The sequence below is a fragment of the Tympanuchus pallidicinctus genome, unplaced genomic scaffold (genome assembly GCF_026119805.1).
Source record: "Tympanuchus pallidicinctus isolate F22 unplaced genomic scaffold, pur_lepc_1.0 scaffold1, whole genome shotgun sequence".
In the NCBI taxonomy this organism is placed as follows: Eukaryota; Metazoa; Chordata; class Aves; order Galliformes; family Phasianidae; genus Tympanuchus; species Tympanuchus pallidicinctus.
This window is the reverse complement of record NW_026294618.1, coordinates 86,350,078-86,376,330: the sequence shown is the minus strand read 5'-3', so window position 1 is coordinate 86,376,330 and position 26,253 is coordinate 86,350,078. Positions and strand designations below refer to the sequence as shown.

Genomic DNA, 26,253 nt, shown 5'->3' with positions numbered 1-26,253 from the left:
AAAGGATCTTTTGTAGAGATCCCTTCATGGTGGAGCTTTTCTTTGCAATCCTGGAATCTTCTGATGTGGGTAAGTAAGCTTCTTCTTTTAAGCACTTTTCTTTTGTGCCAATTGTTCTACTGTTGTACCTCCGGTGAAGCACCTTTTTCCATCATGTTAAGCTATCTAGTTGCCATATGTGTGAATTTGTATTGTGCATTGTCTTGTGATCATGCAGCAGTTCTCTTTCTGTGGCTATTTTGCATGTAAGAGGCATAAACAATTCCCTTTCTTTTTGTAAAGATGCAGTTTCCTTGATTCAAGGTTAACAGAGATATAACTGCTTGATGGTTTGTATAATAAGGTATGGTCATACTAGAACTGTGTTTAGTTCAGGACCTGGTGCAGTACTTATAACAGTTTCTGTCTATGTGTGTATGCAGATATATGTGTGTGTACATGCATATATTTTACACAGTGTGTATCTGCATAGGACTAACCAGGAGTATTAGGTTGGAAACTTTAGTGTATTCAGTTTTAAACAGAACGTATTTCTGCCAGCTTTCCTCGCACTGAATAATATCTACTGGTGGCTTACTCTATTTATTTATATCAGATTACACATGGACTAAAGAGCTAAATCAGCAGGAGGAAAAAACACTGTCAAGCTTTTCAATTTTATCACCAAGTCTTGTGGTATTTGTTTTTTTTGTTCTGTGCCTGAGCTGCTGGAATAAGGGAAGTTCTTGAAAATCTAAGCTTCCTTTAAATAGAGTGACTTGCTAGCCTTCCAGCATGCAGATAAAAGTTGAACATATGAAGCAAATAACCTTGTGGGGTCAAGAAATGAGAAGTCATATATAAACATTTTTCTTTCTTCAGACACTCTCATGATATCTCATAATTTTGCAGTGCCAGTGATGAATGAATAATGATGTCAGGATTTCTTCCTCAAACTTTAAAATGCTATGTGGGGATCACTTCAGCCAAGAAGAAATATAGGCATTTGGTTTCTCTGCATGAAGAGATAGATCCACATAAACAATATGCGGGGCTGAAAGAAAAACAAATTGTACTATTACTATTGGGCATAAGTATGGTCCTTCATCTATGACAATTGTCAGAACTATTAATTTCCATTCTGGAATCAGATTGCTGAAACCATAGCAGTTTATTTTAATGAGCAAAGGTACTTGTACTTCCTAAAAAAGAAAACTTTGGTGTATGAGTTTTCTGATGATAGTTCTGTAAAACGTTGTTTCAGTGAGGCAGACAAAAAGACTGCAAGGGCAGAAGGGGCTGAAAAGCAAGTACGTCTTGCATGTAGCCTAAGGAATAATAAAACAGCAAAGTAATAACAGAAAAAGGCATTTGGAAATTTAAAAGGCAACGCTTTTTGTTCTTTGGCTGTGGGAAACATCTAATCAAACTGTGCAACAAACAGAGCTTGTAATGCTACAGCATGATAGAAAGTACAGGTGGTACAATCCTAGGTTGCAGTGAATGAGAACAAACTGAAATGCAGCAGCTTGTGGATGCAAAAAAAAAAAAAAAAAAAAATGCTGCTTGCCTTTGGAAGACCTCAGGTATGCAGGGATCTCCAGCAAGATATCCTTGCCTTTCCTACCAACTGTTACATGAGGTCTGGGAGGGGATGGATCCTGGCTTCACTAGGTGCAATCGCTCAGGTACATTGCTTGCACCTGTGCTCCCCTTGGTTGGCTCAGCCTTTCCACCAGGTGCTCAATCACTGCTTCGTGACATGACTCAGCATTTCTTCTATAGAAGTGCATCAGAAAATATTTACATTATTAAATGGAAACTAATATAAACATAGCTTCCTGAATTCAGGATATTAACCTGGTTAATAGAGCCTCATAATACTAGGCACAGTGGTAGTGGTTCACAAAACACTTTTTTTGTTGATCTGTGTGTGGACTGCAGTTCTTCATGAAGTCAAAGAGACTCACTAAACTTTTAAAAATAGCACGACAAACTGCAACAAGCTAAGAAACTTCAGGAGTACTCAGGAGTAATGGCCCAACAGAAACAACGTATGCTTTAAGAAACATTATTAATCCAAGTCACTGAATGAAAACCAAGTTTAATGCACTCAATTATGACTTCCCAGAAGTAACATTTTCTCTGTTGTGAAGGGTATATTAGATGAAGTCACCTGAAAAGAAGTTGGAGCCAAACATTTAGAAGGAAGGTAATCAGGTAGTGAAAAATTCCCCAGAATCTTCCTATCATTTCCCTCTCACTTATTATTCTACCTTTGGCTCATCCCCAAAATAAGCCATGTTTCCTGAGTTATAGTGCTTTGTGGCTCCTGCTGTTGTCTCTCTCACTCCTCCCAGTGAGAGTATCACATGGACATCATCCTTTGCAATTTTTTATAGCAATTTCTTTTCTAGCTGTAAAAGATTAAATTAAAGAACTATTTGACCTGCCTTTCTGAGAGTGGAGAGTGCCACTTTAGCAAGTTATATGTCACTGGAAGAATGTCAGCTTCATGACCCATTACTCACATGAGGCGCCAACTAGGAGGAGTGAACTGAGAGATCCAGAAGTTCTAAATTTATTGTCATTATATATTTAAAAATAAAAGAGACTCTTATAGTGTAGGGAGTAGGAGGCAGAGGGAAGAAAGCTTAAGAAGTCTCTCTGGTCATTCAAAGGCTTTAAATAATCTGTGTCTGGCAAGCAGTTTCCTTTCACATGGAACACTATTTCTGCAAGTTCACTTTCAATGTGAAAAAGGTAGAAACTTTTCTATTTACCCTTGAATAGGTTCAAAATAGGTTTTGGACAGGCTTATAACATCAGATGAAATTTGGATGGCTGGAGACACACCAAACTTCACTTCTGTGTCACAAATATTAAAAAATTCAGCTTCTCTGAAGCAAGGAATTCCAATTTATGACTGCTACTGAACTGCTGTCATTTCTTGCATCAGTTTGATTAAACTTGCTTTCATTTCAGGGGAAACAGTTTAGAGCAGCAATAGCTCCCAGATAGTCATTTTGTCCTATGACTGACATCATGATCTTTCTCCTTACTGCTTCTAAAGTCTTTCCAGCCTCATGTTTTTCTCATGGCTTTTGGGCAAACTCTCTGTGCTGTTGTTCTCCCCTACTTATTTCCACTATATTTCCTTTCTTCTGCTTTTATAAAGAGCATTTCCTGCTGATGCATCTATTCTGGGCCACCCCATCAGGTATATGTGTCCTTGAAACAGAACTGGGAAAACAAGTACAGCAAATTCCTTACTGATGTGGACTTTGCTTGCTTTGCTAACATGCTTCTGCTTTGTTGCACGCTGTTTATACATCTATATAAAGGTCTTGAAGAAAAGGACTTAAGGGATTTTGTAGTCTGCAGTGGGTTAAAAGACTATTAAGAGTCTGAAATCCGATCAAGGTACTACTACAGTAGAGAGGACACAAAGATATATCTGTGGACCAGGGCACAATAAATTTAAGTTTTAATGTAGAACCCCAAATGTCTGGTTCTGATGGGGATGGGGGGAAGCTGAAATACAAGATTCAGTGTAGTCAGGCAGAGTGGTTTGTGCCATTGACAATTCTCTCTTAGGGGATCTGGGAGAAAAAAGTGACCACAAGAGACTCAAAATGAAGGTATTAAAAGGGTGAGTAAAGGACAAAATCTCAGCCTACCATCTGGTGCGTGACATGCGATGTTTTGGAGTGCTCCAGTATGAAAGAAATTCCAGAGACCCTCCAGGACTGGAGGATTTTTTTAAAAACATTAAAGAGTTCAGAGCTGCTCCATGTTAGAGGCTTTTCTTTTAAGTGCATATAGTTTCACAGCTTCTCAGTGCCAAGGTTTCTTTTTCATTAACTTCGTATTAGATCTTATGAAGTAATAGTGACATATTGTCTCACATTAATAGAGAACAATATAACTACACGAGGCATTCATGAATTTTCCATCATGTTTTTGAGAGACATGAATGGAGAAATGCACCCACTGTGCCAAATTCTGCCATAAATTGTACTTGCATAACCCTGGTCCTGGCTGTGGTGTTTTTGGTAGGATTTTTGAGGGGGTAGGAGAGCAGAGACCTGAATCCAGACTGTTGATATACGTATCTCCTCATACACTTACAATGATTACCAACTTTTCTCCCTTTTCAGTTCTTCTATGTCCTTACTTAGAGCCTGATCCTGCTACAGCTGTTGCTCAGTCATTTCCCCAAATTGACTGAGATCCTCTCTGCACACACTTGAGATTTGTCTGCGTGAAGTTTCCAGTAATATTGGGACCTTTTCTGCTTGAAAAGAAAGACAGCCTAATTCATTATGTTTGACTGGCACCCAAAAAATGGAGCTTTAACCAGCAGTATATTGTTACTGCTACTAATGTTAATATTAATGATAATATTATTGGTACTACATTTTCCTATTACATTATAATATTAAAATGTTATTTTTATTATTGTAGTTTTTTACGTAGTCTCACTGTAGTGAGGCTGGTTTTTTATTTTTTATTTTATATATATATATATATATATATATATATATATATACACACACACATACACATTTTTCAGAAACCTAGTTTAACAGCTGCTGAAAATGGCCAATTTTCCAGGCTCTGGCTTTTGGAAGGGATAATCCCCAGCACAGTAGTAAGCCAAGACACTGTAGACTGGAAACAAAAGCGTATGACTCAAAAGAAAGGCTCTCATTCATGGCAGAATTACTGCAGCAGCTCACACTTCTGTGCTGGGACAAAGCAACCTCCAAAAGGGTGTGATCTTGGCAGAGAAGAAATGGTTTAAGTCCAGTTCTCTCCCAGTATGGTTTATGGTGTCTCATGGGCTGACAGGAAGGTCAGTCCCTATGAAATAGCTTGTCTTTCCCCAAGGAGCCATGAGAATGCTGTGCAGTGCTCTTTCCTCCAGATGTAGCCATGAAGAAAAAGGGCTCTCCACACAGTCATGCTAATGTAGAGCTTCCAGAACAGCTGCTGGCACTCCCAGTTATTTTGGCACCTAGAATTTTTTTTTTTTTTTTTTATAATACAGTGTCCTGCAACAGGCATGAAGTGTATTCAAGCACTGCAATTTATAATGTTATAGAAGCAAAAAAAAAAAAAAAAAATCCAAACTTAAAAATGGCAAAATGGCAGTGGAATACTTAGCCTTAACCTTAGCAAAATAATTATTCTTTGTGTGCTATACGTCATGTGATTTATGGTAAGGCTTTAGGAGAGACCAAATGAAACCCTGGGGTGAAATTGGCTCAGGATGATCAAGAGTAAGATTAATGAACAGGCATTCTTTACCCATACTATACTATATATGCTATTTTACTGGACAGAAGACTATTTTAATGCTAGGAGTCCTACCTATACATTTATATTTTAAGCTGTGCTTTTAGATTTTTTTTCATATAATGCAGCTCATATGAACTATACAGTGGGCTCTGTGAGGAACTCATGTTATCCATAGCTGTGGGCACCTTCCAGCTGCCTTTAGAGTCATGACATGGTACAGGTTTGTACTGTGTGTTTGTCCTCATTGTATGACCAATGTCATTGTAGAAAGTTGAATCAGTCTTCAGGTCTTCAGTGATGAGGAGTGAGAAGACAGGAACATGCTGTTGTATTGTCTCTTCCATGTCCCAGGCTGTGGCTACCCAGGGTGAATCAGTAATGAGAGCAAAAACACTCTCCATTACCATGGACAGGCCTTCTCTCTGTCAGAGCCTTGCACCAAAGCTGGCCATTGCACATCTCCCTGACAGAGAGGACAGACCTGTCCTGGGTCAACCATTGCATCAACCTCTCTGTGACGCGGGACTGCTGCCAGAATTCTGCCCACTGTGATATGGCCAGAGTTGGTGTTCAGCATTAATACCACACCACTGTGACATGACTTTTCCTCCATTCAAATGAGAACAAATAATAAAATAACAAACAGCAGCAACAGGCGATGTTTGGGTAGGAAATTAAGAAGCTATAGGGTCAATGTAAAGAATAACATATCAGTGAAGGTGAAAAAAGAATTCAAAGCAGCTTGCATTGTCTATTGCCACATTCTGAGGTTTTGTGTGGTGGTATCTGCTGATATTTGTGTGTTTGAAGGCTAAATTCTGGAAGAAAAATGTTACTTTCAGGTGATGTTTCAGGTGTTTGGCATTAAAGACAAGTTTGAAGCCAAATGCTATAGCCACCCAAATGTGCCAGATGCATTAGATGCTGGTCCACATATACATAGTTCTCTGTTTAAAATAGCTGAAGATATAAGCTTGCAAATATCTACGTTGAAGTATGGTTTTCCTCATGTTACGTGCAGAAATATTTGCAGGATTGGGCTCTTTATAAAGAAACAGAAAATTGACATTGTGGACTTGAAAGTTATGACTCATTTGTACTTTTAAATCCGTTTTTTTTACCCTTTTGGATTCAGAAATCAATAGCTTAATACTCTTCAAATCCAGTTTTTCTTGGAGACTACTCAGGGATCTAAATCTGTGAGAGACATTTCGAACATCCATTCATTCTGTGTTCCAGAATTTGTATTAAAATGTAGTAGAGACATTACAGTGCTTGTGCAGGGAAGCTTTCACTTCAGTATTGAGTTGGAATATAGCTATGTTACAGTAAGGAGCCTTTACTACAGAGATACCAAATGTGGCACAAGCAGAATTGGATTCATGAGAAATCCCTGGTAGTGCTTCGATCAACATATGAGGTAGATCCAGTGGATCTCCAGTCCTAACAATAAGAATAGTAAAGCATTTTGGGAGTCAGTTGCACATTGTCTTCCCCAAAACACTGAGAAGTTTCCATGAAGATCAGCACAGACAATCACTTACTGGTTTTCACGTAAAACCACAACTGACCACTTGCGCGTGTAAGAAGCACAGCAGGTCCCTTGCTGCCAGCTGAACTGGCCCTCCATTTCACTCCTCACTACTGAATTTTTTTCTACTCCAAATGGCACAAACTAGAGCTTCTCCCCTGACCAAAATCCACTGACCTCCCATCTCCAAAACTATTTTCATGTTGAGTGCAATCTCTTTGGGCAACCCTGCTTGGGATGCTGCTAATGGGAGGCCAAACTGGAGCACTGAGGCCCCGACTCGCAGCATGCTGCTGGGCCTTTCTAAATGTTCCCTTTTCCCAACACAAACCAAAATAAACAGAAATGTCTGTAATGATGATGAATGCCCACCGAAGGCTAAAATAATGTGCAAGTTTCTAATTTGTTTTTAAATACAGCAATTTTATTTGTGAGGTTTTTTGTGCAAGCCTCTCAAACACCATTAAACTCATACTCAAATATTTACAATGTGTTTATACTTACCATGTTCACCTCTGAACAAATTGTTTGACCTTATTTGCAAATGTGTTACAAGAACTCCCAATGACAGATGATCTTTCATAGGAAATCACAACATGTAAGTGAAATTGAAGCTATGCTGCTGCCCTGTGCTGTATGTTAAAGCGCTCTGATCTTCTTAAAACATAAATTTTGAAGTGCAGCCACCCTGGCAGACCCTGGGTGGAGATGGAAGAGAGTCCTCCTTTAACCTTCAGTGCACAAACGTGCACTTCACGGGTCAGTTTACACCACACGAGATGAGGGCACTCTGACATGTAAAACCTAAGGGGTTGATGCTACCCAGTCACTCAAATCACATAATTAATGTGCTTCTGGGTTCCAATAATAAACAATTCTGATGTCTACTCACTACAGCCAAACTTTCCTGGCTAAGTAAACAGCTCATTTCTTAAAAATGGCTCTTATCCAAAATGAAGTTTTTCAGCTATCAGCCAATCCTGCTGTGAGTTTATGTTTCCATGGTCAGGGGATCAACTGGTTTAGTTTTCCACTGATTAAGTTAAGATTGAAAGAACTCATTAAAGAATTATTTATGTTTCTGTATCTATAAATTTTATGCCAACATTTGCTCACATTATCTCCAGACACAGTAGTCACATTTAAACCAAATCATTTTAGTTAACTAAATATTATTCAAATTATAGAAATAATGGAAGGTATGGAATGCATAAAAGAAGATGTAAAAAAAAATTAGAATAATTCCAAAAAATACCTTTTTATATCTAAATGGCCACAAAGGTCATCAGAGAATAAAAGGAGGTATACTCACTGTGTTTCTTCCTCCATCAAAGTACTAGAAGGATCATTAAAGAAGTGTTTTCCATTTGCCCACAAATTACTTTGGTCAGATTCTTCTTTCATTGCTCATCGTCTTTACCAATGGAGCTCTTAATAGGAAGTAGGCGCAACAGTGCAATCTCCCCTTCCTCAGCTGATGCTGTGCATGCAATTTAGCAAGCAATAAAAAGCCTGAAGAGCCTAGTGTTCCAGCCCAGTTCTTCCATCCATGAATTTTATGTTGAAGAGTTTCCATTGATACCATTAAAACTGCTGTAAATCAGCAATTGTGATTTACAATATCTGTATCCAATAAGAGAATCAGGCCTATTGCAATTCTTTAAACAGAAGTCTAAGCAATACCTGTTCCCATTTGAGACTTAGTCTAGACACGCTGCATTCATCACTCTTTAGCCATCCTAAAGCCTTTCTGGAAAGACAATAATTCTTACTCATGTAATCATTGACTCTCTGTTGACATGACCGATAAGAAAGTCAATTGGTGTCAGCTGTAGTAGTGATATTGTGAGGGGAACATCTGCCCAATTTATTCCTGATGAGAGTTAGTCTTCATCACTGTTAATTGGATGGGGATGAAAGCTCCAGATCCTATTACAACTCCTTTGAGTAGACTAGTTACTCATAATTTTTTCAAATGGTTTATCTCCTTTCATTTGTAAAATTGCTTCCACTTGATGCTTTGGACCCAGGTGTCTTGAGTAATAATAAAAATTTGCAGCAAGACATTGAGGAATCCGAATGTTCTTCTCTACCTATCCTGATGGTTTAGGAGATGCTATATTTTCCTGAGCCCTTTATGGTTCAACTTTTCATGTCTGTTAATTAATCATCCTGACACACAGAGTTCTACCCTACCAAGAAATGTTGTAAATATCCTGCATATAGTTCTCAAATAGAACTAGCAACTAGGGATTTCTGCTTTGTTCTTTTATCACACACATGTTTTACTTTGATGTAAACACTGCTTCAAAAACAGTAGAAAGAGCTTTTTCATGTTATGCATAGATTATTTCATAAGCATGCGTTGTTAGACACAGTAATAATTAAAAATAGCTGCGTTTTCCTCCATATTTCTTCAAACATCTTGATTTTATTTATTTATTGAAGATAAACTCAAATGCACATCATTTTTTGAGTAACGTTCTTGGTAGAAGCAACTCGTTTGCCTGTAAAAATCATGAGGACTCATTTAATGTTTATTAATAAAATGAGTAGTAAACTCAATAAACTCTTTACATATTTTTAATTATACAATAACATTAATGATTATATAACAACATGATACAGTAACACTAAAATTTCATATTCAAAATTCATCTGGATCAAATCTGAAAATCTCTGGTATAAAAATTTAATGTGAAATTCAGAACCATTCTTACACCATCCTCAATTTTTGTCATTCCTGAATAGATCCTTGCTGTTAGGGCAAACCAATAACATGTATCAGTCTCATTCATATCATATACATTCACTCAAAGAGAAACTTAAGGAAAAAAACCCTAAAACCTAAAAATCTTTCAGAACTAGGATGTTTCTAAATGAATCTTTTGTTCCATGCAGTTCTGTGGATAACACTGGAGTGCTCTGTTAAACATTGACACACTTATTTTTAATTAAACATCTCTGAGTGCAGGTGGTACTAGATGGTCTCTCGATAACAAAGGCAAAGTTTAAAGGTTTTATTTGCTCTTACACCTGTTCGTGAAGTCAGAGATCCTTAACGATTAAGCTTAGCAGCGCCAAATAACAGAAAATTAGAACTGTGGGCTCTTTTTAAATCTTGGCTATTACAGCAGTAGTGGGTTCATTTTCGTTATATTTAATGGATTGGATCCCAAACTCAATGAACAAAATTATTTACAGCGCATTCAGGATGGCTTGGGCGTTTCTTTATCATTTGGAGTCTAAGTTTGATCTCCTTGCAAAGGCAGACCATCTTGGGCAACCCTGTGATCTCTGCAGAATGACATAGGTCCAAGTTGCATTTGTGCTTTACTGCTTCTCACTAAGATCCATGCACTTCCCATTGAGTCGGAGAGCCCTGTAGCTCTAAACTCAGCAGCTTCGCCTACTGATATTTTGCTTCCTAAGTTTAAGATTAGGGCCTTAGTGTGCTCAGCTTCGGGTCTTTCACTTTCAACTCCCCTTATTTTTCTTGTTTCTTTTCTAAACAAACTTCAAGAAGATTCTGCTTGCTAAGAGTTGTGCTAAGTGGCATGCTTAGTGAACTGTGTTACCCCTGGATAATTAAGAAGAGCTAAAAACGAAGCTTATTATAACTTAGTTATACAACTATTATTGACTCTGTGTAACTATCAACAAAACAGTCTCCCACTGATTATTCTTCAACTGCTATATTTGAAATACATACTAATAATACATTAGCTACTGCTAATATCTCTGAACAGTAATGAATTAGATTGGGGAGGAAATTTTCTGAAATACAGATCAGGCAGCAACTTTTTCTGTCAGATGTTTTTAGTGGAATTCAGTGAAACCAAATAGTGCCTCATCTTAAAAATCAGATCTCACTCAGTGGAATTTTCCATTACAATTTTATTTTCTCCGAAATTATACCAATTAGAAGAGGACAGGCAAAAAAAAAAAAATCTTTGATAATGTTGCAATTATAGTTTAGTAAACCATCCAGATGGATAGCAGATAATCTGATTTTGATGGATCTTAGGGTGTCCCTATAACTTTGGTGAGATAATATCAAAGTTATCCACTACTCAGAGACTGGCATAGATGCCTTCTTTTTCTCCATCAGCAAACAGAGGATCTGTTCTACATTCCTCTTATCCCCTCTCTCCTCTGATGCCAAGGAAATTCTTTCTATTTGCTCTGCTAGCATCGAAGTAAAAAAAAAAAAAAAAAAAAAAAAGTATTTCTGCTCTCTGTAATGCAGTGAAGTTATGTTGATTCAGCATTTGGGATTATAAAAATTTAGTATTGTTACAATGAAACACGATCTCACATCCCAGGCCGCTGCCTGGCCTTGGTCATAAGTGTCTGACAGTGTTTAGACTGAGCAGGTAAAAGTGGGTTTTCCCAGCTTGCCAAGCTCCACTGGGTCCTGAGCCATCCTGAGTACTGAGCACAGAAATCTGAAGTGCTCAGATGCTCCAAGAGCTAATGTTTTTAGGGACAGATGAAGAACTAGGAAACAAACAAGCAGCAGGACCTCCAAATTTAATTAAATATCTTAATAGGTAAGTGGGTAAATTACCTGCTGTTGATTGCTCATTGTTCAATGTTCAGGACTAAATACTCCTAGCAATCCTCCAGCAGTAATCATCTCAGCAATACTTATCAGAAGCTGACTGATGCTTTTTGTATGAATGACTTTGATAAAGACCCTACGAAGCAGAGCAGAGCAGACAACCATTTTAACAAGTGGAATGAACAAAGAGGTGTATGGCTTATCTTTTGTGGCATTTTCTCTGGCTTCAGACTATCTGACAGCGGAGCCAATGGGAATACGTACTTTCCATGATAACAGCTACATTTGCAGCCTGTATTTTCAGTGTTGTCTCCATCAGAGCGTGCAGAGTCTCCTGTCTGCTGATGCAGGGCAGGGCAGCCTCTGGCACATGGGATCAGCTACCACTTCAGCTATCCTGGCCTCAGAGTGCCAGCTGATTTAAGGCTGCGTCTTAGACTGGTTGTTTTCTACAGCTGCTCCTATTGGTCTCCAGATAATGTAGACTGTATTTTAGTTTAATTAATTAATTAATTAATTTAAAATCTTTGCTGATAGTTGCCACAGTTCCCAGTCCCAAAACAGCAGCCGCAGGGGAAAGTCCCAGGGTCACCTTTGTCACTGACATGATTTGTAGAGCACTGTCTTACTTCATCTATGGATTTCTTGTAAGGAAATACTAGACATTATTTTAATCTTGATTTTTATGTGATGACACCCACATTGTGTCCATCTGAAACCTTCTTTTTGGCCCCACCATTGGTATATGCTACCTGAAAATAATGGAACTTTTCTTTGTCTTGGTTGAAACTATACTTACTCTTTCTTGTTGTCTTTGCCACCTTCACTGCCATCCCCCCCCCCTCCCTTTTTTTTTTTTCACTTTGGATTGTGCTTATCTGATCCCATGAAGGCTAGTTTTTCTCCCTTGGAAATCACTGAAACAGATCTACAGTTAATTCTATCCGAATTCAAATTTGCATCTACTTCAGAATGAGCTTTCTTGGTAGTGCACTGTGTCAGTGAAGTTCCATAAAAGCAAAAGCAGAGTGCAAGGCCACGAGGTGTTTGATGAAACAATCCGGGCTGGTACAAAAATAATGATTTTTCACTCTCAGATATATTGCTTTATGAAAAAAAACATTGGAGAAGAGCCTGCAGTACAAGCCTTCTGGTAGTCACTGAATGCCAGCTTGTGGAAGACTTTCTCGTCAAGTCCTAAGAGTGAACACAGAGCTCCTATTTAAGCCATAGCTTATATCCAGATTCCTGACATTATTGCAGAAATGGAGATATGACACTACTCAGACTAATCCTATTCACACACACATGCACACACAGCTTAAGAAATCAGGATGGGTTTACTGGTCACATTAAGCTGAAAGCCACGTTTCAGCAGAGACTGCACATGAAACAGGATAGAACTTCGTTTGACTTCTCTACCAGTTGAGCACTGAGAAGATCTATGTTGGAGCTAATGTAATTGCATGTTTCTGTGACCAACAAATAGAACAATCTTACAACCTAGCTTATGATAGTAAAATTATTAGTAATTAACTGTATGTTGCTTAAGTAATAACATGACACCTTTTAGAAATAAGCTGTCCGTACCTGTATGAGAGGATGCATTTTTCATACACATAACAGCAGTGCAAGATGCTTGCAATTCAGGTTGATTCAATATTTGCAAGAGACGGTGGAAAATAAATGCACTGATCCTGCAGTGTTTCCGTATGTGAAAACTGGGATACTTACTGCTGCCAAGGATTGAGTTCCATCTCACATTTGACTTTATGTAAGATAAGCTAACTTGTACATTTTGATCACAAATTCATTGTGCAGTTAATAGATATGAAGGTAAAGGAAGGATATCACTGGTCAATCTTCCATGTATGGTTCTCGCTTACCAAGAAGAATGAGCTGTGGAGACTTCAACCCTTCTGCTTTTCAGGAGGGCGTAATCTTTTCTGAACAGCTGTCTGCAATATGGGTGGCTTCATATCAGGAGAGAGATTTCTGATACCCTCTGAGGTTAAGTTTTTAAAAATATTATTGAGAAAAATGTCCCTAGTTAGAAAATTCTTATTTTGGATAGTTAGAAGTGGAAACTCATGCCCTGAGTTTGAAAGCCATGTGTTACATTCCATGTGTTTCACACATGTGTAACATAGGCATGTTTTTATGAATCTTTTGTATATTCTGTAGCCAGACTCCTGTGTTTAAGCAAACGTGGAAACAACACAATACAGCTGTATAAGGAATTTTTTGTTCATAAGTAGGATCTATAGATTTTTAAAGCTACTCTTTAAGCAATAATGAAATCGTCCATACTGTTGGAATGTACTTCATGCGTTGATAAAATCTTTCATTCTTTTGGTCTGGAAAGAAAAGCCCTATGAACATTATAATGCCAACTTAGTGTTACAAGAGTTAGTAATAGTCAAGGCTGAAGGTGATATTCATTGCTAAGGTATCAAACCAGTCCCATGTACTTGGCAAGAAGTCTAGATTTGGTGTTATTCCCAAGATTAATACCATGTTATTAAATGAAATGTTTCAGAACTTAGGACAGTTGAACACTAAAAAAGATTGAAAAATGAAATAGGAATGTATGGCACTTGCTGGCAGTTTCCCCTGAACATTTTTTCATCCCTTCCCCTTTCTTTTAGACTATGAAAGGAACGGCTTAGGATGGTTGCAATAGAGAATGGGAAATGCAATAGAGAATGGCCCCATTTCTTGTACTAGATATTTTAAAATATTACTTCCTGAATTACTGCATTCTGAATCGTCCAAGAAGTAAAGTCCTAAAAGCTGAATGCATAACTGCTTGCCAAAATAAAGTGCTGTATTTGGACAATGAGAATTTTAAGGGATACATGTGAGACGATCTACATCTACGTGATAAATTGTCTACTGTCTTCATTTTCTGAGGTGATCAGCACCACTGCATCTGCATTCTGCAGTGGATTTCTGTGTGAGAAGGGCTTCCAAACATAGAGAAGAAAACAGGGAAAGAAATCTTCGTGAAGCTGCTAGTCTCCATGAGAACAGGTGGGATAGCAGAGGTGGGGCCAGGGCCAGATTTCTCCAAAATATTACTTCCTCCTTATTTCCTTGGAAACCACAACAGACATGAAGAGGACAACAACACTATTTGATAGAGAAAATTCTCAGCTACAAAAAGCTATTTTTCAACACATTTATCCACCATTAGCTGTGCATTTTAACTAGCATGAACAGTAGCCTATGTGTTGCACTCATAAAAATCTATACTATAAAAATCTACACCAGTGGAGGCGATCCACCGTTGCTGTCACCGCTGCTGAAACTCACCACCCACCACCTCACTGCGCTCACATGCACTGTTTGGTCTTCTTAAATGTTCAGCAAATGTCAATGAATGTCAATTTTTTCTTCAAGGAGGAATTTAGCTCCAACCCCTTTGCTTCACACGCACTTCATTGTTAGACACCAGTGTCTCAGACTGCCCCTCTGCTGCCATCTGTCATACTGCAACAACGTGTAGTGGAATGTTGGTGGGAAGGTCCAACCTCTATTGCCACATAACCAACATCTGCCTCTGGCACTGTGAACCAAAATCATAAAATAGGAAGCATTACTTTTGGAGCCGCCCAATGTAAAGTAAAGGAAAAACAGAGCTTTGTATGCACTATTAGAAAGATTTCTTTTTATTCTGCTGTTCCCTTTTTAACTCCTAGCATTTTTAATGGTGACCAATATGCACCAAGGCAAATAGATCCACAATAATTAAGCACTGACAAATTGTTTACTCAAAGTTACACTGCAAAACTCAAGTTTCCAAAAGGAATTTTGTCTGATACATTTTCACCTTGAAGCAAACCCCTCGTTTCACTGCAGTTACCACCAGCAAGTTTAAGAATGTGGGCTTAAGTGAAGGCACAAGTCTTCCCCATCCAGTTGTGTGGAATTCAAATCCATATGTAAATTTTTCTAGAGAAAAAATAGTATAATTGTTTTATTGGAGGAATTTTGGCATTGCATATGAATAATGGATTTTTCCTTTTCAAAACCACATTATGAAAAAAAAAAAAATCACTGAGGAAAAATGGGTGGAGAAAATTTAAAGAGATCCAAAATGTTTTACATATAGAAAGTCTATCTGAGGTGCTATTTAATCTTTTTTTTGCTCTTAAAAGATTTAGGTCACTTTTGATGAAAAAAAATTAGGAAGGAAAATCAATGCACACGAGTTTCTAAATATTCTGATTAAATGTTTTGATTTTGTGGATATTTTTTCTGGTTTTCTTTGATGGAAATGTTTCCTAAGTTGATCTAGATTTTGTATTCCCCAGACTGTATTTTCTAGCCTTTGTATTTAGTTTCTATCATTTTTCTTCATTCAGTGCTGTACAGAAGATGGAGTAATGCAAGTTATTAACTGAGACTAAGATGTATCTTGACACTGGTACCAATTAATAACAAATGAAAGATTTCCCACTTTTTCCAAAAGAGAGAAAACTGATTTCTTCAGAGGAACCTGTCATAAAGCACAGAAAAGAAGAAATTTGTTCCCTTTACAGAATTGTCTTCAAACATCCATATTTACACTCCTAGCATAGGTTCAATTTGCTTTCTGCAAAGTACAAGGGCTTGCACTGCTAAAAAATCTAGCTAGTGTGAAAAGCATCACTCACTCCATTATTCACTCATTTCTCCTTTCATTTTTGCCAAGAGAAGATAAATACGAAAACTTTGAGAGCTGGAAAAGTAGATTTAAAATAAAGACTTCTGTATGTCTTCACTTACAGCAAGTTTGATGATGAGACAAATTCAGTAAATGTAGTCATTTGGTCCAGCTTATAGCTATCTACCCTGTGTTGCTAAAGCAGTTGAAGCAGCCGGAGCCAATCACTTGCTCTGGCCTGAGGTCTGTATAAACATCAGTAGAACAGTCTTGTATAGATCTGAAGCTGGGATTGATTCAGCAGAAAGTTTAGTAAAAGACAGCTTGTTGGATTGCTGGCAGGATGCACAGAGTCAATATTTGTAATAGTAATTAGTTCTGGATCCAGGACAAGTGACTTGATACACATGTTGTGGCATTGTCCTCTAAGTCGTTCCTTTTGGAAGTAAATAGTTATGTTAATCTAATCTTGCACAAAGTCTCTTTTTCTTAATCTTAAACTTCTTTTGTAAGGGAATTAGTCTGATTTATCAGCTGCTCAGAGGACAGCTTACTCTTAACAAGTGAAGTATTCCTGCTAAAGACAACCAAAACTAATAAAGACAGGTTGTTAAACTTTAATAGTAAGATAAAAAAAAAGTATGCTGCAAGCTAACATTGTAGAATACATTTTGTCAATCAGAAACCAATGCTTCTCAAGTAAATGCTATCTAGACATTTTAGGAGGCTAGCTCCTTCCCTTTGGAAGCGTATGAAGAGTTTCCTACTTGAAGAGTGCAAAACCAGATGGAAGCAGTAAGATCATTTAGTCTGATCTCCAGCATAGCTTAGGGATAGGACTTTTGTAAGCTATTTCTCACTCCAAATAAAACATTTGATTTAGAAAACATTCTAGCCCTAATTTTAAATGGTCTAAGATGGGAATTCACCATAACCTTATTAATCTGTCCTAGTAGTTAATCAGTCACTGTTCTGACTCCGTCTAGCTCCAGTGCTCAGACAGTTAAGCTTCTTATAATTTGATCTTTTGCAGCTCTGAAGAATTATGACATTTATGTTGCCAAGCAAGTCACCCTTTCACATTCTCCTTGACACAGGAATCTATTGAGTTCCTCCGTCTTTTAGTATTTTCAATCCTTTCATTGTCCCTTCCAAATCTTTTCTACATTCTTCATAGTTTCTCAGTACTTGACAAAGAGTTAGAAGCCAGTTGCAAAATTAAGTGTCTAGTGACTTTCTTTGTCAGCACTCTCTAGATATAGCATTATTGAACATCTAACTAAAAGCCAATAATTTGTATTACTGACTTTATTTATTCCTTTATTTCATTAAAAAAACTCACATAACTGAAAATTTATGTATTAAAAAATTATATATTAGGATTGATTTTACCTTTCAAGTTAAAATATTGTTTCTAGGTTTGATAAAATTATATATAATAATATAATTAATTAATAATATAATGTTTGATTATATCTTAACTGCATGGATTTGAAATGATTTTCTGGACACACACACTCTTTCTGGTTAGGACTCAAATACTACCATGAGCTACACACTGAAACTTCCATTGGAATTAATAGCACAAGCCATCTGCCCATTGAATTGGCCCAAATTTCACAGATTCTGGTTTTGTTCTCAGATTTTTCTCAAACCAGAGACTCCCACTGAAGACAACCCTGATGTGACACTTAGTGTCACAAGATTTCTCCTTTGATGTCTCTGGCATTCTCAGTAAGATAGGAGACATGTTGGTCCATCAGCCTGCCACATTCACTGTAACCTGCGCGATGAGCACAGAGCCTGTGTGTGAAGCCTGCACTGCAGCTGTGAAAGAAATGAAAATGTGGAAATCCTGTGGGAGTAAAGACTGCAGTGCACGGGAGCCACTGAACCCATTGTTTGATGGCTGTGGAGTATTCAGCCTGGGGAGCAGAATTCCTTCCATACTGCAATAACCGTGATTGTATAAACATACAGCAGGTCCTGAATAGGTTATTCAAGAGGTAAATATTCTTTATAACTTATTTATACTCTTGTGCCTTCCCTTAGGGCTGGTGATGATTTGGGTCAGAGTTCTGTGTGGTAACAACAGAAAGAAACTTGGATGGAGTTTTGGAAATAGGATAGCTCATCTATTTCTCTAGGTACCTTTACTTTCAGATGTTTAATAATAACTTTAGTCCTCAGCAGGCATTCAGATTGCTTATCAACCTGCAACGAAACCAAGAAAAATAGAAATAAGAAAAATGAACAATTCAATAAGCTTTAGATAAAACACAACTAGACTTCTTTCCAAATGAATTCCATATGGTGAGTCACATTCTGCTTTGCATTACATGAGTATAAATCTGGAGTCACTCAGTTGATTTTGCTGGGGTAACTGCACTGAAAACAGGCAGCAGAATTTGTCCCAGTTTGTAAGAGATATAACTTACACTATTGTTGTTGATGTTCTTGCAATGCGCCAATATACTTGCAAATATTCGGTTCTGTCGCCACAAGTTAGATGTTCTAAAATCCTTATTTTGCACTCAGTAAGCAGGCAAAATTTGGATGGCTAGAACACAGAGCCAAGGTGCTCCTGGAACTTGTTGTTTTGCTTTCTAAATACCAGCAGTATCTGCAATGAGCTGAGTATAAGTGCCTGTATGTAAAGTGACTGAGGGAATCATTTGATAGTAATCAGAAAAACAAAAAGAAATTCTGATCTCTGATTTTTCTGTATGCATGTGGAAAAGTTAACTAACTTCCTCCTCTTTTTCCAAAGCCCAGCAGCCATGCTCAAAAACCTAAATTGCATGCTTCTAATAGAAATCTCAGCATGGTTAAGAATAATTAACGAGCGTTCATTAACCAAATGTGCTAGAGTTCAGACAGACAGCTGAATTATAGCAACTTAATAAGTTACTGCCTGGCAGCAGAACTGCAGTAACAGTTGGTTACTGGCTATATCTGTCTTTAGTCTATTCCAGTTGTAAACTGATATAAAGTAGATTAAAACTCTGTGAGTCTTTTTGCCTCCAAGTCTACCAGCTTGACAGCATAGATGCTACAGGACAGCTGATAGGTGGTAACTGTATAGTTCTCTGTCCCTTCAAGGGGCCAAAACAGAGAAAACTCAATGTGAATTTGATACTGCATCTGACTGTTGGTTGCTGAGCTATGAATCAGTCACTGCAGAGCTGGAATTAGCTACCCAATCTCTCCGAGTACTCTTTATGAGTCAGACTCTGTGAATATTGATTCAAATATTCCATGTAATTAGTTACACAGAAGACAACTGAAGCGTCTGAGAGTACAAGCCCATGACCATGCACCAGTTGTTAGATCTGTTAAACCTGTACAGTTTCTGTTCCTGTTCACCCTAGTATCTGTAATTCTGTATCCATCAGAAGCAATGCCATTGCTCCTGGTAACCCTATTTGATTGTTCTTGTATTTTTTTTGCTGGAGATTAGAAGATAATGTTGAGTGCAGGCAATAGAACGGTGGAATTCTGAAATGTTTCACAAGCTACTGGCAAATCTTTCTTCTTCCTGAAAGAAAAGCAAAAGCAAGATGGAAATCAAAACAAGTCCACAATCCAAAAAGGTAACAGAAGTGTCCTGCCTTTGTGTTGAATGACAGCTGATGGTTCTGTTCAAAGAATTCTTTCTTTCTTCAGCTTCTCTACCTCATCCTGCCTCCAAGTTGAGGTTTCTCTTTGTTGTTCAGAGATCAAAGAGTAAAATGTACAGATGCTGATTTTAACCAAAGGAGCCCTAGAGAGTGATCCTTCTTGCCTTGTAAGTTTAACTAGCTTTAAAATGAAGACTGTGTGTATCTGCTGAAATAGCTCATACTGAAATTCAAATGCGATTGAAGAAACTGATTTTGTAGTATCTGCTTAGACACAACTCCAGATGCCATTAAAAGAGACCAGATGTCAAGTATTTTCTGTTATATTCTAAAACAAGGAGCAATAAAAGTTTCTATTTGACTTTACTCATTTTAACCTAATGGTGAATCACTGTGCAGATATGCCCACATATTTTAGCAATATAATCATGACATAGAAGGTATGGATGCACTACAACATCATAATAATATCAGCGTGTCCAAGACAGTGTTGAGGGAAATGATCTCCAGATTCTCTATCTTCATTGTTCTGGTCACAGATGAAGATTTGGCTTGACAGATACATAGGACTGAATTTTTCCAAAGATTCTACCAAAAGAGAATAGGAACTGTGTGCTTTGTGTGGGGCCAGGCTCACTCTCATTGCTTATTTCATGTCGCATATTCAACTTTGTCAGGGCTAAGAGGTTCATTAATATATTCATTTTGATTATGGAGAAAAATACTTAAAAGATCTGTCTTTGTACTTTATGCAAGAGTTAGCTTCAGATTTACCTCTCACTTATCTATTAATGTAGCTTCAGCCTCTTTTGAAGCACTGAAGTTTCATTTAAAGCATATGAATGCTTGGATGAGATTGCTGCCATGTTTAGAGTCAAGTTCTTGCCTGGAGATTCCTTTGGGCCAGAGCCCAAATGAACTGACAGCGACATTGTGTCAGATGGTGAAGATCTGGTTCAATGGGGTGATGCTGGGATACATTTCTCTTTTTGCTAGTCTTCCAGAATTTCCCAAGAATATTCCATTTCCTTTAAAAAATGTTTGTGAGGTGAAATCACATTTCACTGCATTTGATAGCGTTTTATGAATGTGTTGAAAACATATATCTGATCTGTCACCCTATGGTGGGTGATTAAGATTCTACTTTCCATGGGATAGTTGCTAGATTTGCAGCTGGTACCAGGTGTGTGATGGATAAACTTTAGTTGGAATTATAATGATACTGTATATTTCTGAAGCAGATCAAACAGAAATTAGAGAACCTGCCAGTTTTGTAGGCAGGATTATTAAGCAGTTCTAGAAAATGACATTCTCCATCTGTTTTGTGTGTGTGTGTGTGTGTGCTACTTGGGCTTTTCTGAGGTTTTCTGCAGCTTGGTTTGTAGCACTGCTTAAAAAGTTGGTTTTTCAGGCTTCCTGGGTTTCACAAAAACCTGTTTCAGTTTTGGTTTGAATGAGTTCATACTCAGGAATTCTGTGCTGATTGTTAGTGTTCAAAATCCAAATCTCAGAGCAATCCTATGCTAAAATGATTGAGCTTTATGCTGTTGGTTTGTTGCTGTTGTTGGAACAAGGGAACTTTCACCCAAACCATAGCTGTATGGAAGGGTCAACTGAGAATTGACACTAATTTTTCTAAAACCCATCTCAGTTTTCTAGGTAGGGTATATAAATGAGCAGCACAGTCCTATATGAACACTTTCACTCACAGGTCATTTCATCTCATATCACACCACCAATTTATGAAAATATCTTCCCTGTCTCCTGCAGTGCTTGAAATGTTGGTCTGAGAATAGACCAAAAGTAGGTTTATATATGTGTGCATATATGGATGGAACCTTGCCCATGCATTGACCTGGCTGGAGAGATGCAAGTTTGGATCTGGAAGACATAGTTGAATTTTCCTGATTCCAGTTATCCTGAAAGGGCAGGCATTATTTGAATGTAGTGCTATGGTGATGTGGTTGTATGAAACTTGGCTTGCAACTAGGCATCTGAGAGGAGGTTTTTACCTGCTTGTCTCTTTTAGTGTGGTGCCTCTCAGAAAATAAATGGTCAACCTGGGAGTCAAACTGAGGGTTGGTGTCCTTAGCTCAGACTGTCTTTGCAACCCATGCAGCCAGTCTGTCCTCCTCTCACCACACAGTTACAGAAACATCACATCTGAAATCTGAAACTCCTCAGCAAGACATTTTTTGCCCTGCTCTGCTCCTTCACAACCCATCCATTTGGGGAAGGAATGAAAGCTTGCAGCCTGCCTCCTCCTCAAAACATTTCAAACTTTCACTTATCTTTACTTAGAATAACTTGCCTGAGTGGAGCGGGAGTCCAGGCAGTCCTAATTTGTCTATTTGCCAGAACACTTTGTAAGCAGTCATCCTCTTATCTTTTGTGTGAGGAGTGGGAAAAAAAAAAATGACCTTACTGCGTTAGCAGGTCATGTCATAGGTCATCCTTTCATTCTCCTCACAATCAACTACATTTGCAATCAAAGAGACGGCACATTTTCCACTAGCAAAATGCTCCTTTCAAAAGCAATTGGAATGCTTAGTGTGCACCACACTTGTCCCTAGCCCATGAATTTTTAGGGAGAGAGGAGAATTAGAAAACCTGAAGGATACAGTGGATTTCAATCTTTCTGTTTCATGGAGTGATATCATAACATGTTGCACAAGACTTTTTTTCCCTATCAAACCTTCAGCAATTTCCTCTGTTTTTATTGCTTATTTTTTAAATTCGTGATTGTCAGAGCCATCACGAAGTGTAGGGGTCAAGTTTGTTTGCTTTTTTCCTTGTAATTTAAGCATTTCGTCCTGTCAGGGTTCACTTTTCAGTGACCTCTGAATTCATCTAAAATTGCCAAAAAGAACCCAAGTGAATACAAGTGTGGGAACTCATCTGTTTGTCATCTCCACGCGGGGCAGAGCTGTGGCACAGTTTGCCATTGATTCTATGTAAAAGGGTGAGCGTGTCTGTGCTGGCGGTGATGGTTGCAGGCTCTCTGAACTGTGTAAAGTGTGTTTGTTAGGCTCAGTATTAACAATGAATCTGAAAGCAGGCATTTTTATGACCCAAAGTTTCTTAAAAGAGCAGTAGCTTTTGGTGCCTTAGATATAATACATTTGAATTGCAACATCATTCAGCTGGTTTCAGCCAGCGTGATCTCGAAGTACCTTTGAAAATATCACAGTGTGCTTTTGTTTTAGGAAATATATCTTCACTACCTGGGACTGAGAATAGAGCAAGACCAGAACCAGGAAAAGATGTGTCTCTAATTCTTTTCCTTTGGAACTTTCTTGAAGGTTTTTTGTTGTTGTTGTTGTTTTGTTTTGTTTTTTTTTTTTTTTTTTGTTGTTGTTGTTAAACACATGGCTGTTTTTTTGTTGTTTGTTTGTTTGTTTGTTTGTTGGGTTTTTAAAAATTTTCTTTGGTAGATGAAGGCTTACATGGTTTTATTCCTGAGGTCTATGAACTTGGATGATATCAATCTGTTTCTCTTGCATATCTTCTTGCATGAATAGGAAAATTGTACATTTTCCCTTGCTTTATTATCATTTATTAATGAACTGACTGTGTATTTAGAACATTTGGGTCTGTTTTAGTCTGTTCGTAAGCCTGTATATATGGTGAATTTATTAATGGAAAAATGGTACAAGTAAACTAAGTAGTAAAATCCTCATATGTTAAACAGCTGTTTTAAATATGAATATAGTGTGTATATATAGCATATAAAACCTTCAAAAAGAACTCCATGGAATGCAGGAATTCAGTTTTACTCCATTTAGATTACAGTTTAGGTTCACAGATATTATACAGAAGTTACGAGGGAAATCAGTTAAGCATCAGATTTAGGGCAAATTATTTACAGCAAAATATTTATTTGATTATTATCTAATAATCTAATTATTATCTAATAAGGAACTAATTATAAATTAGTTTCTTTCTGGTACACAAATCATTTGCAAATAAATTAAAATTTTATTTTAAAATAAATTTTGCTATTCAAATACAGCCAGGTCCATAATCCATTGAAGGCTCTGAATGACTCACATTGATTCCCATGGGCTTGAATGAGGGAGTCATCCAAGCCCTCACTGAAGATACTGAGAGATGGACTGATTCCTCAGTGTGTATATCTCAATTTCTGCTTATGGCAGTGGCTTTCAAATATTTTCAACTTCTGGACTTCCGGCATTCATCTAGTGAAGGTACAGCATCGTGTATATAAATCTGTAGAAAATTTCTTCTTGTCTCTGTTACTTTTCATAGACTGCCTGCATGGACACTGCAGATCACAGGATAAAAAAAGATCTTTCTCCTAGAGTAACCCACTGCTAATGAGAAATGAATAGCCATTCAGTTACCCAGAATTCACTTCTCAATTCCTCCCAAAATATTTATTTGAAAACACTTTGGGTCCAAATACTGGTGCAATTGCATATCTCAAATGTAGTTAAAAGATGTTTTCTTTCTGGGAAAGAAAATAATTTTCATGACTCTCATATGACTGTTTGGGAACAGTTCTGCACACAGTCTGACCTATCTCATAAAGCTCTGCCATATGCCAGTTGGTATTTCCTCATTTCCTTATTTTTTATGTATTGTTTTGTACGCTTGACAAACAAGTAATCAGATGAAAAAAAAAATAGCCTTTGACCTTCTTTTCAGACTGACAGATAGTAGTTTTGTATTTATTTAGACAGATTCTGTTGGGAACAATCCTCCCTGGTGCTCATTACTCAATGGACTGACATTTGCACCCTCTTTGGAAAGCTTTAAGATCACTGATCCATGCTAAACAGTACATTCCAGCAAACTCTTGTGCCAAGGGGCATTACTTCTAACACATATCACCTTTCAGGACAAGGGAGAAATGAAACTGTATTATCTAACATCAGTACATCTTCTTTGCCTGTGGCTATTGTTAGAATAAGCAGATTCAATTAACTTCTTCAATTCCTTATCAATTTTTTAGTTTTCTCTTAAGCAGGGCAAGCTAATAAATTCAGTGGGATCCTCACTTTTCTGCAATCTGTTCAGTTTCTCAGTGTGTTAAGGTGAAACTGTAGCAATCACACACCTAAAGGTGACATACAAAATGAGGAAAGGTGACTGTAGACCTTTTAAGGAAGATATAATGAATTCATTTACTCATACATTTGTTTCTTTGTTGGCTGTCTAACACTATGTAAATAATATCCAGATTTATCTGTCAGTCTCTTTTGGGAAAACTTAGGTTGCAGTTGAATTTCTTTGCAATTTTTCAGATCCTATGACTGACAAACTAAAATTTTTGTGACTATCTTTTGGGGCATTGATACCAAAAAGGTACAGAAAGAGACCAAACAGTACAGAATTATCAACCAGGGTAGATAAAATTTAAACCAACCTACACTAATTTTGTTATTTCTCTCTCTGATTACACTTCCAAAAATAATCACTCGGTTAATTTCAGTTTATGCATAATAGAGACAATGTGAAATAATAACTGAAAATGACTAGCTGGAAACAAAATGACCTAGGTACTCTTAGCTTTTCTCCACATCTTTTGAAAAATTGCTCAACTACACCTCCTCCCATCTTATACTTTTATCTCTGCATCCCTTTAAATTGCAAACTTCATTGGACTGTGCTACAATAATCTGTCTGAAGTTGTTTGCATGTAATGCAACATGAAATTCTTCTTTGGATTATTTTCAGAAGCAGCAGTACACAACAAGATGATATTGTTTCATTTCATAGTTAGTGATGTAACTTCTTTCATTTGGTTATCTTATTGTTCTGATAGAAGTTGTTACTTCTGTTCACTGAAATTTGTCCTAAAGATTAATCTATGTAGGTTGCTCCAGAAGTAATGCCTCCTGCTTATATCCACGGAAACTGCAGCAGATACTATAATAACACTATTTAATAGAGAAAATTCTCAGCTGCAAACTACTATCTTTCAACACATTTCTCCATCATTAGCTATGCAATTTCGCTAGCAATGGACAACAGCCTGCATGTCGTGCTTGTAAACATCTTCACCAGTGGAGGTGACACACTGTTGCTGTCACCACTGCTGAAGTGTGTTCACATCCACTGTTTGTTCAGCAAGCATCAATGATGTCAATGGGTGCCATTTTTTTTTTTTCATGGAAGAATTCAGTTCCACCCCTTTGCTTCATACACACTTCCCTGTGAAACACCATTGTGTCAAAGTGCCCCTCTGCTGCCATTTGTCACATGACAACAACGTGTAATGACATACTGGTGGGCAGGTTTAACCTCTACTGCCGTATCACCAATATTTGTCGCTGATGTCATGGGTCAACATAATACACTAGGAGGCATTACTTTTGGAGCAGCCCTTCTAAATATCTGCTGTTGCTCTTTTAATCTATGATTATTTTCTTTACAGTCATTATTAGAACATTCTTTCTTCTGCTACCTTGTGTATGATTGAAAATTATTCTAATTTCTCTTTCTGCGGTTTAGCTCTTCTTTGAAATGTGGTATTGATTACTGGGAATGGAGCTTCACTTATAATTTTGGCAGCACTAGTGAGAGAAGGACTGTTGCACTTTTCCAACAGAAATATTTGTACTGTATTATATGACGTTCCCTT

The 26,253-nt window shown here is 37.5% G+C and overlaps 1 long non-coding RNA gene across 1 annotated transcript; it reads left to right on the top strand.

The window, feature by feature from the left end:
• Window positions 1-26,253, top strand: LOC128089250 (uncharacterized). Its single transcript, XR_008210470.1, has 3 exons — window positions 1-69; window positions 23,659-23,854; window positions 26,124-26,253. It is a non-coding gene; the product is annotated as an uncharacterized LOC128089250 (long non-coding RNA).